Here is an 11399-nt window from a genome sequence, read left to right on the forward strand (position 1 = left end):
AAAAAAAGTTCTCTCTCAAATTATTTCCCTCATACTCTCACCTCACTCACCCAAATACAAATAAAAATACACACTAATCATTTATCAAGTAAGCACTAAGTTTGATTAGTGAGGGGCAAATTAGATATTAGGTAAAATACTTAGATTAGGAGTGACTCTAAATCCAGATTTTGTCCTTTTCCTCTATGCCCAATTAGTTTGAGTATCCCAATCGCGTGTTCTTTTTTATCTTCATTTTTCTCTTCTCTTCTTTTCGGGGTGTTTTAATTTGTCAAGAGGGTCAGGCGAGCAAATCTTATGGGATTTGTGTCGTATCACACGATTCGTACAAGAAAAAAACCGACTTGCCACCAAACAAGACATCCGAGACGGTTCGCATCATTGGACAGAAAAAACCATTTCACATTTTCACTGCGAACCACAACTCACTTCTGTTCTTGAAAATGAAGGCAGCAAAATCCCCTCTGAATCAAAACCCTAATTCCTCTTCAGTAACAATCACAATGTCAATTTCAAATCTTCCAGAAGAGATTCAAGTTGAGATTCTTATAGAATTACCAGTAAATTCCATCTTAATCTGTAGATGTGTATGCAAATTCTGGTATACACTTCTCAACAACCCTAAATTCATCGAAAATCAGTTAATTCGAAGTAATAATAGTAACAACCCTAGACTCCTGCTTACTCATTCTCTGTACTGTCAGGTAAGAATCCCACCATTTACTCTATAGATTATGCTTCAATATTATCACCACCATCATTTTCAGTACCATTAGCAACATCATGTGAATGTGAATTTAACGGAGCTGTGAAATTGGAGTACCCATTTAAGAACAAACCACGTATTGAATTTCAATTATTAGGTTCTTGTGATGGTTTGGTTTCATTTGGTGAATCTAGTGGTACACTTGGTATTGATCAGGAGAATAGTATATGTATTTGGAACCCATCTACCGGTGAATATAAGAAAATATCAATGCCGTTTTCTGATTTTTTAGGGGGTTGGGAATGGGATTGGAAATGCAATGTTAGATATGGAATTGGTTATGATTGTATTGTTGATGATTATAAGCTGGTAAGGATTGGGGATTGTCGAATTTGTGGTCGTTTCCAAGTCGAGGTGTATACGTTGGGGCTGGATTCATGGAAAACTGTTGAGTTTATGGGTTACTCGTTCCGTCGTGGGATAAGAAGATTTCCTGGTGTGCTTCTCAATGGAACTCTTCATTGGTTGGGTGTTTCTACCGCACAAGAAATGTCTTCTGATGTTATAGTATGTTTTGATATCAGCGATGAGAGACTTATGGAGATACAGTTTCCCGAAGGAATTATGACACCACAAGTAGGTGGGGAGAAAGAATTGTACCATTTAAATCTGGGAGTGTTGGGAGACCACCTTTGTTTAGGTGTTGGTTATGTTGGTGTCCAAATTGAAGTGTGGGTGATGCCACAGTATGGAGAGCGGCACTCTTGGACCAAACGGTTTACCACTACCCAACCATCCATGACCCAAAATTCATTTATTAAGCCGATATGGTCATATGAAAATGGGGATATTCTGATAGATACTTGCAAGGATTTGATTTTGTATGATCCAAAGAGTGGAAGAGATAGACTAGAGCGTGTCCGTGATGTTATTAAGAGCAGGAACCGAGGGAGTTATGTGGAGAGCCTGGTTTCACCAAAGTCAGGTATATATGTGGAGAAATTGACAAGCCTAAGCAACAAAGATTGAGGTAACGTTATATCATATCGCATAGACTTGGTATCTTGAGATTGTTATAATTATGGGATCTGCAACTACTTTAGTGAATAATGAAACGTAATACAAGCAGAAATGAGTTAGTAGGCAGAGTTAATGTCTTATGATTTTGAATTCATTTTCATCTACTGTTTTCTATGTTTGTCTTGTTTGTCATATCCACGGCGGCATCTTTTACACTAAGAAACTAGTCTCTCACTATAGCATAGCCCGCCATTCCCTGGTCATTGGAGTCCTCCCGTTCAAATCACTTGATTTCGTCGTTAGTTGTTGGTAGCCTTAGGAGGGGATATCCAGCGGGCGGGTAGCCGTATCCAAGCTGTCGCGGTTGTCTTACACTGTTCAATAGGATGCATTGGCATCGCTTCAGGGAAAAATGTTCCATTTGTTCTACCACATTCAATCTTGTGTTGGTTACACTTTACACAATTCAAACTAGTATGAGATAGAAGAACATGTCTAGATAAATGTAAGTAGATTTTAATACTTAATATAAAACGTTAAGTATCCATCATATGGCGTTTTGATACTTCAAATGTATAACGTTAAGTATCCATGTATAGTGGTATTCTGGCCACCTGTTGTTGAAGTTTATAAGGAACTAGCATAAGAAAAATAATATGCTGTGTCTGCAATACCCCAATCTATCATTAGTTAGGAGAAATGTCCAGGAACACGTTAGCTTCTGCGTTATGCGATAGGTGATTGTGATCCTTATAGGATCTTTAAATATATGTTTCCTGTAACTGGAACTGGCTACTCTTTAGTCAAGAATGGTCTAATGGGTCTTTCCAAGGAAAACCTTCAAGCAGTGCAGCTTCTTTTCTTTAACTATTGTCTCCGTTTTCGATTCTGGTGGGAAATTTGAATTGATCATAGCAATAGGATTTTCAATTTCTAATCTAACCATTTAAGGAAACAGGGTCTTGGCGAGCCAATGGTAAAACCCCAGCCATTTCCCTATGGAAATAGTGTCGCGATAGGCGTGGCGAGCCAGCGATAGACCAGTAGAGGGTGAGAGCTGTACCAAGGTGGGTGACCGCTTGGGAAGTACTGTGTACCTTTGTTTGGTTGAAAACCAGCCATTGGGCGAGAGCAGTACCAAGATGGGTTACTGCTTGGGTAGTCCTCGTTTTCCCTTTCTAGCCTACCCCAACTTGTTTGGGACTGAAGGCTTCGAAGAAGAAGAATCTTTCTAACCATTTAAGCTCTCATTTTGAATCGTCTAACCTTAAAAAAATGAACGATCAAACCTTGAAAACAAAACCACAATGTAGTATGATTTCATAAAGCTACTTCTTTTGCTTTACAATGCGAAGCGGTCGAGGCGTACGCCTAGGCACTGCCTTTCCTCTTCAAAGGAAATTACCTCGCACCACATCAATGCATTTTAAACCCATGGAGATACCTTTTGTTTCTAGTTATTTAGTTTTTTGTTTGCTTCTTCTGTAACATCATGCACTGCGTTAGCACTTTTCATTGCGTGCAGACATTTCTGTTCCAATAAGAAATTGCTGTGGTCTTTCCACTTTGGCATCTGCGTTGTTTGGTCAGCTAATGTTATGTGGTAAATATAACTGTTATGTGTCGAGCATAGCTGCACACGGCACACCAGCCTGACGCTGTATTGTTTTGAGAAATTCATATGTAGTTGTCATTGGGTTTATATCTTCCCTATCTCTGTCTGCCCATCTTTCTTATCTCCTTCATCCTTACTTGTTTCTATCATTGTACTGTACCTATTCAATCAATTATTTCAGATAATCAAGTTAGTATTTAAGAAGCTTCTGTGACTTCGTCACTTGCAACAATCTTTGCAAGACTGGAAAATCTGCATACAAGATGATGAAGACAGAACAAGAGTCCCTTTAAGCTTAGACTGATATATTCGAGCGAGACATGTTTAACCAAAGGTCCATGAAGAATTAAGTACTTTACAGAATGTTTTGAATTTTAATATGTCAGGTTAACAAACATATGGATGATCAAGGAACTGCAAAACAGCTTAACAGTACATGATTGAAACACAAAATGGAAAAGATCCTTCAGCAAGTATTTCCCCGGGGATTCTGAAGACCCAATGGTAATTGAAACTGACAATAACGTTCTGTAAGAAATTCTGGATTTCACCATTGGGGTACTTTTCACAGTGCAATCATGACAGTGTTGTCCTTCGTATATTTAAGCATTTTTTTTTTGATCGGTCGAAAAGAGAATTCATTGAAAAGAGACACTTAAGAGGGGTACCTCAACCCAAAGATTACAACCGAACAAAAAAGGGGAGCCGAAAGTGGATTCGGCTACCCAAGAAAAAACCACAAAAAACTACGGAGACCGATACAAGGAGTCCCATAAAGAGATCACTATATTTGCCATAAGCCCTAACATCCTTATCTTTGATTCGGCCCAAAAGAAAGCTTGTAATTTGATATCTCTAATTAGGCTTGCCAAAGTTTTCTTTTTGTTGTCGAAGATTCTAGCATTTCGCTCTTTCCATATGCACCACCATATTGCAACCGGGATGTTATTCCATATTCGACTAAGCCTTTCATCTCCCCAATTAAACTTTCAAGTCTTCATAGATATGGTGATGTTAGGATCGTATGTCCATAGGAAGTGGCACCCCTCAACAAAATAATCCCATACTCTTCGTGTTCTCCAACATTCGAAGAACAAGTGCGAGCTCGATTCATTATCCTCTTCACAAAAACGACAAACACTAGAGATATCCATACCTCTTCTTAAAAGCTTATTCGCCGTCATTACTCTATCATGCGAAAGAAGCCAAAGAAAGAAATTGACTTTTTGAGGGTAATCATGGCTCCAAATGATATTAGTTGGATAATTTGGCTCGCTTTGATCACCATCTTCTCCAATTCCATCCTTAACCGTATATTGACCACGATCATTTCCAACCCATATTCGGGTATCCGTAACACCTTCTTGAATGGATATAGAGGAAAGAAGGTTTGATATTGATAAGACTTCACTTGAGATATTTTGCGAGTATCTTTGTCTAGACATAAATTTCCATCTTACACCACCTTCCCTAACTTCATACATATTAGCCACCACATACTCTTTGGTTCTTGAAGCTTCGAAAGCCAAATGAAACATATCACACAATTTTCCATCACCAAGCCATACATCTTCCCAAAATCTAGTTTCGTTTCCCCCGCTAGTTTTGAATCTTATATTTCTATTAAAATCTTCAAGCTCTTTGTAGATATTAAACCACAAACTACCTCCTTTTGATCCTTTGGGTTGGAGAGTTTCCCAACCGGTGGGTGTTTCATCAAATATCTCAACCATAATCTTCCTCCACAAAGCATCTTTCTCCAAACCAAATCGCCACCACCATTTTTTAAGCAAAGACGAATTCACTTGCTTAGTCCTTCTAATACCTAGACCTCCTTTCTCTTTTGGTTTATAGACCATTGTCCACTTAACATTATGAACTCGTTTCTTGATAGCATCGTCATTCCATAAGAAGTCTCTTACAACTTTATCAATTTTCTTAGTTATGGAGCAAGGGGCAAGAAAAATAGAAAGATAATAAATTGGTAAACTCGCCAAAACACTTTTGATGAGAGTCAATTTACCTCCTCTAGAAAGTGTTTTACCGTTCCAATAACCAATTCTTTTTACGCAAATTTCAAAAAAAATTTCCCATTTACGCGAACCTCCTACCTTGTCTCCCAAGGGAAGACCAAGATAAACACTAGGGAAAGTACCATTCTTGCAACCCAACATGTTAGCAAAGATATCAATTCCCTCTTCAATCGCGACCCCAAATAAACTAGTCTTCGAGAAATTTATCTTCAAACCCGAAACTAACTCGAAACAAAGAAGTAAGTAGCGTAAAGCATCGACTTGTTCTCTCTTAGCATTAGAAAGATGATAGTATCATCGGAAAATTGCAAGTGATTTATTTTTGTTCCCCCTCCTTCACCGAGAAACCCGGGATTTAATCAAGTTCTTGTGCTTTGCTCAACATACAACTTAAGACTACGCCAATGATAGTAAAAAGAAAAGGAGAAAGTGGGTCACCTTGGCGAAGTCCCTTTTCACTACCAAAATAACCATAAGACGATCCATTAACAAGAACCGAAAACTTTGAGAATGTTAAACAATTTCTAATCCAAGCTCTCCATTTACCGCCAAAACCCATTTTGAATAATACTTCATTTAGAAAGTTCCAATTCACATTATCAAAATCCTTTTCAAAATCAAGCTTGCATACCAACCACGGTAGTTTTTGACGAATTCTAGTATCCACACATTCATTCGCTATCAACACTCCATCAAGAATTTGTCTTTCTTTAATAAAACTAGATTGAAATGGAGATATTAGGGTGGGAAGATGTACCTTTAGGTGCTCCGCTAAAACCTTTGAGATGATTTTGTACACACTCCCAATAAGACTAATTGGCCGAAAATCCTTAACTTCCTCTACTCCCGCTTTCTTAGGGATAAGAGCAGTAAAATTGTTTTTCAAAGACTTATCAAGAATATTGTGATCGTGAAATTCTTCAAAAACCTTCATCAAATCTTCTTTTAGAAAATCCGAACCAACAATAAAAAACTTCATAGGAAAGCCATCCGGTCCCGGAGCACGGTCAACTCCCAAATCCTTTATTGCATTCTTCACCTCCTCTTCGCTAAAATGCCTCTCCAACCAAACACTTGCATTCTCATCAATACGCCTTAGGCACATATTCTTGATTCTTGGACGATTATTAGAAACTTCTTTAAATGCTAACTCGAAGTGATTTGCAATTCCCGTCTTTATCTCTTCTTTGTTCCCGGTCCATCTACCATTAATACGAAGGTTGTTGATGTTGTTCAAAGCTGTATGACCTTTCACCACTCTATGAAAATGTTTTGTGTTTCTATCCCCATCTCGAAAGTATCTAATTCTCGACTTTTGTCTCATCAATATGCTTTGGCGACAATGAGCCACATCAAATTCCACTTTAGACGTCACAAGCATGTCGTCTTCGACTTCGGTTAGACCCCTATCATCATCTATATCTTCCAATTCTTTCAATTTAGCAAGTGTCGTGTCTATCACCCTATAGATGCTCCCAAAGACATCTCTATTCCACTCCTTTGATTTCTCCTTTAAAGCATTTAACTTCTTTGAAAAACATGAACCCGCGGTACCTACAAAAGAAAAAGACTCCCACCATTCTTTCATTAAAGAGATTATGTTAGTACCTTCAATCCAAGCTAATTGGAATCGAAAAGGACAAGCGCCCAATCCGAGTCCGTTAAGCATAACTCGATAGGAAAATGATCCGAGAAGGGTCTTGCAAGGCGCTTGAGGATAATATTTGGAAAATGATCTTCCCAATCCGTAGAGAAAAGAAAGCGGTCGATTTTGCTCTTCTTATTAGGCGACCTACTCCATGTGTACTTCGCTCCGGATAAAGGCAAATCCACAAGATCAAAATCATTACATAAATCATCAAATAGCTTCATTGAGTTTGATGTTCTTCTACAACCTCTTCTCTCCGCCATAAATCTTGTCTCATTGAAGTCTCCACCAAAACACAAAGGCATGCCATCGCAAAAACCAAGTAAGGTAGCTAGTTCCATGCGAAAATTCTTTTTTTCATTCACATTGCAAGGACCATAAACACCAATTAAGACCCAACGGAAGTTATCCTCAAGATTGCGACAAGATATACTTATAGTGAAAGTACCTTCAAGAAAGTCATCAACTTCAATCAAATCCGAATTCCATGTCACAAAAATTCCGCCCGATCTTCCATAAGAATTTAGCGCAATCCATCTGCAAGGAGTGGCACCCCAACATTGCCGCACGATGACATCATTACAATCGCTAAGTTTTGTTTCTTGAATTATAAAAATTGTGGGCTTCCACCGTTTGACAAGTTTTTTTAACTTCGACCGTTTATCCGGATCACCAAGACCAGTAATATTCCAAAATACTATTTTAAACATTGATAAAAATAACGAGCCAAGACAATTACCCCAAAGCCAAGAGCAATTAATGTCTTTCACCTTCTCCGGGCAAAAGCTCATCACTAAAAGCCTCCCCATGAGCCATGATTGTATTTGTAACAAATGAAACTTCTCGCTTGGAGAAAACAATTCCCGAGGGATTTCCGGAATTCTTAAGTTTGTTGAGGAGAATTTCCACCTTCGGATTATTAACGGGTGCATTAGTGTTACTCCTCACACTATCACTTGTATGAGATGCCGCATCATCGTTATCTTCATTGCATTTGTTGTTCCTGGAAACAGTATCCTTGCCAATCTCTCCCGTTGACAAAGACCGATTCTCCTTGTTGACTTCATCGTCACTAACATTTCCAATGTTTTTATCATTACCCATGCAGGAGCCAGACATCTTGGATTTCAATTGTTTCCTTAAACTTCTCAGAGAAGAGGAATCCAATCCAATTGAGCTGGATAAGTGAGCTCCGGGCCCAAAACCAGGGGGAATAAGACCATCTCCTGAGTTTGAAAGCCCACTTCCTTCTCTTTCTGTTCTCAATAAATTAGAGTTGGACACACTAGCGCCACGTGTACGGTGTATCTAATTTTAATCTCAACCCATAAACCTTTATTGTTAATAATTAACTCCTGACACCATTTTCCATTACTTACAGGGTCATGAACAAGAACCCTTATCTCCGATAAATCAGTTGCCGTTGATGATTCAGGATTAATATCAACCAGGCCCCGAAACTTCTCACCAATAATTTTGAAAGTTGAAAAATCCTACAAGTTAAAAGGAACTCCTCTTACTCCAATCCACTGCTTCTTAAAACTCAGGTGATTTGGTTTATGAATGGCATTAATTTCGGCAAACCAAGGGAGGATTCGAATATCAACATCTCCAACCTTCCAATTTTCAAATTTTCGGACCCTCGAGAATTCAGCATAAGTGTTTACCGTAAAAATAGCCCTGAGATCACCTATTGGTTGTAATTCAAAACCAAGACTCCAACCAAACTTTGTCATTAACCATTTTCCCACTTCTTTCCATTCAAATTCAAGAACTACTGATGCAATTTCCACCACAAGAGTTCTTTGCCAAAAAGAGTTTATACCCTGTTCAAAATTGGGTTTAATGGAAGATAGCTGAATATCATCTTTCTTATGATTTCGATCCAACCAAGCATTTGAAACTTGCTTAACTCGCATCTCTTTCTCCTCTTTCCTTTCTTTTTGCTTAGACACACTAGTCATTAACTCCTCAAAAAAAGCCCCTGTATCCCACCACCCAACCCCATTGTTAGCGGCTGGGAAAAATAGCGTCTCCGGGTAAGCCTTGTTATGAGAAACCTGTAGACGTATATATTCACCAAATTCATTTTCTTCTCTAACCGCTAACATCCAATCTCCGTCTTCTCTAAAATTCCATTTGGATGACTTCCCATCACCACCATTTGCCTCCATCTTAAAAATTCGAGCTAACCAGATTCCACCCAAACTAAGCCAGTAAAATCTTCTTTTGTTACCTGTCCAAATTGCAACATGAATAATATCTCTACTCCCCTTTTTTCCCATGGAAGCACCAATAATTTTCCTTTCCACCTTAATGTTTTTCCTATCATTCCCCTTGATTTCACATCTCATCAGTCCATTCTCTTCATAAGTCTTGACCGAGTTGCATTCCCTGAGTTTTGTTCTCCTTCTTGATTGAGTCATAAAGCCGTCCTGATCTACTCTTCTGTTAAAATTTACCATTTTCCGGCAAGAAAACTACTGGAAAAGACCTCTCTCTTTCTGGACTTTCTCTCTCCTCCGTTTGATGTGGGACTGTACTTTCGTATATTTAAGCATTAGTTGTCTTCTTTGGAACCCTGTCCTTCGTGACAGGGTTCCAAACACAAACGATGGGTTATTCGTTTCTAAACACATCTCCTGGTTTGCTCCTCAACGGAGCTCTCCATTGGTTAGGAGTTACCGCTAATCAAAAACCATCGTGTAAAATTATAGTCTGTTTCGACATTAGCAACGAGAGTCAGAGGCTCATCGATGTGCCTTTTCATATGACTGCCTCTGCTTAGTTTCTCGTGGGATTTTCAAAACGGATGTATGGCTGATGCTGAAATATGGAGTGAGAGAATCTTGGATTAAGGAATTTATTTTTACAAGCGGAAATGGTCTATACTCTTATAGTAATGGGAGCATCAGAAAATTGGAGATTTCTACCCAAGAAGCTGGTTTCGAGCACGGTTTTGCATTTGCAGAAAGCTTGGTTTCACTCAAGTCTCGTATGTACGTGGATAGAGAACATATAAGAGGGAAAATATATATGCAGGCATTGATTGGCAACCAAAATTCTTGAGGTAAATTGTCGCATCATATGCAAGTTACGACTATCTTTTAGACCGTTAACTCATCTGAAGGAGAAAAAAAAAATATTTCACCAGAATGCTATCAGATGTATGACCAGTTCAGTTGTTGGCATACAAGTACACAACAAAATTTGAGAACGCAGTAGAGTTTTTAAGATCACTATTGCAATCAGATAGAATTTCTACATGATTAGTTTGGTCGTTGGCATTTAACTTGGAAAGAAGAGTTACATTGTGTTGCTGCAAGAAATTCATTCATCATTAGCATTTGGTTCTTATTTTTCCCATGTTTCTTGTTTTCTGGTAAATGTACTAGCTAGATGTACTCACCCAGGCAATCAAGCTAGTGTCTAAGAATTCTCCTTGTCACTTGTGACAATCATCGTACTGGTGGAAATTATGCACGCGCAATATGGTGAAGACAGACATGAACCCCTGTAGCTTTAGAGTGACGTGTTGTGAAGTTCTACCAAGGGTAATTTTGTTTGTCTCGGTTAAAAATCTAGGATCAATCCTAGTTAGCGAGTCTTAGTATAGGGTTTCTAAACTATTAGATCCCAATGCCCGTTTCTTCTCTCACATCCGTTTGAATTCAGTAAGCTAGGACCAGCAAATTGTGAGAAGATATAAGCACGATTTTCTATGAAACAAAATAATCATTTCAGAATTCTTAAAATGTCGATCTTTTTTGGTGAAAAATATCAATGCTCTATATATTGCCTCAGATAAGGAAGATGCAGTAATTGTGTCTGATTCTTCATCTAAACTCCCATGCTCAGTTAAACAAACAGTGTCATATGTTTTGATACTCCCAAGAATTTACGTCTTTGTCCGACCGTCAATTCTTTCTTATCAAAAAAATTACCAGGGAAAAAAAGATGGCTTAAATCTCAGCTCTTCAAATGAGGCCTATAGACGGGTGATCAAAATTAGTTAAACAGATTTCTGTCAAGGGATTCCAAAGCTTTAATAATGCTGCGTAAATCTTTTACAATGTTCACTTATTGACTGTAACCTAAACCTCTGCTCGGGTCGTGAACACAATATCCATTTCTCATAGATCTTAAAACATTGTTGTATATCTTTGATGACAAGCAAACAAAATAATGTCATGAGAAAAGTTCACTTCAAAATAGCTAGCTGAAGACATACACATGTCATATGTTTTAGATTACCACTTTCATAAAATCCTTCTGCAACTCTCCACCAATTAAAGTTGAATGCCTCGATATCACTATGGTTATCATCTTCATCACTTGAAGAAGTGGGTTTCTCTTCTTTTTTTTCCTGATATTTCT

The sequence above is a fragment of the Papaver somniferum genome, chromosome 4 (assembly GCF_003573695.1).
Source record: "Papaver somniferum cultivar HN1 chromosome 4, ASM357369v1, whole genome shotgun sequence".
Classification (NCBI taxonomy): Eukaryota; Viridiplantae; Streptophyta; class Magnoliopsida; order Ranunculales; family Papaveraceae; genus Papaver; species Papaver somniferum.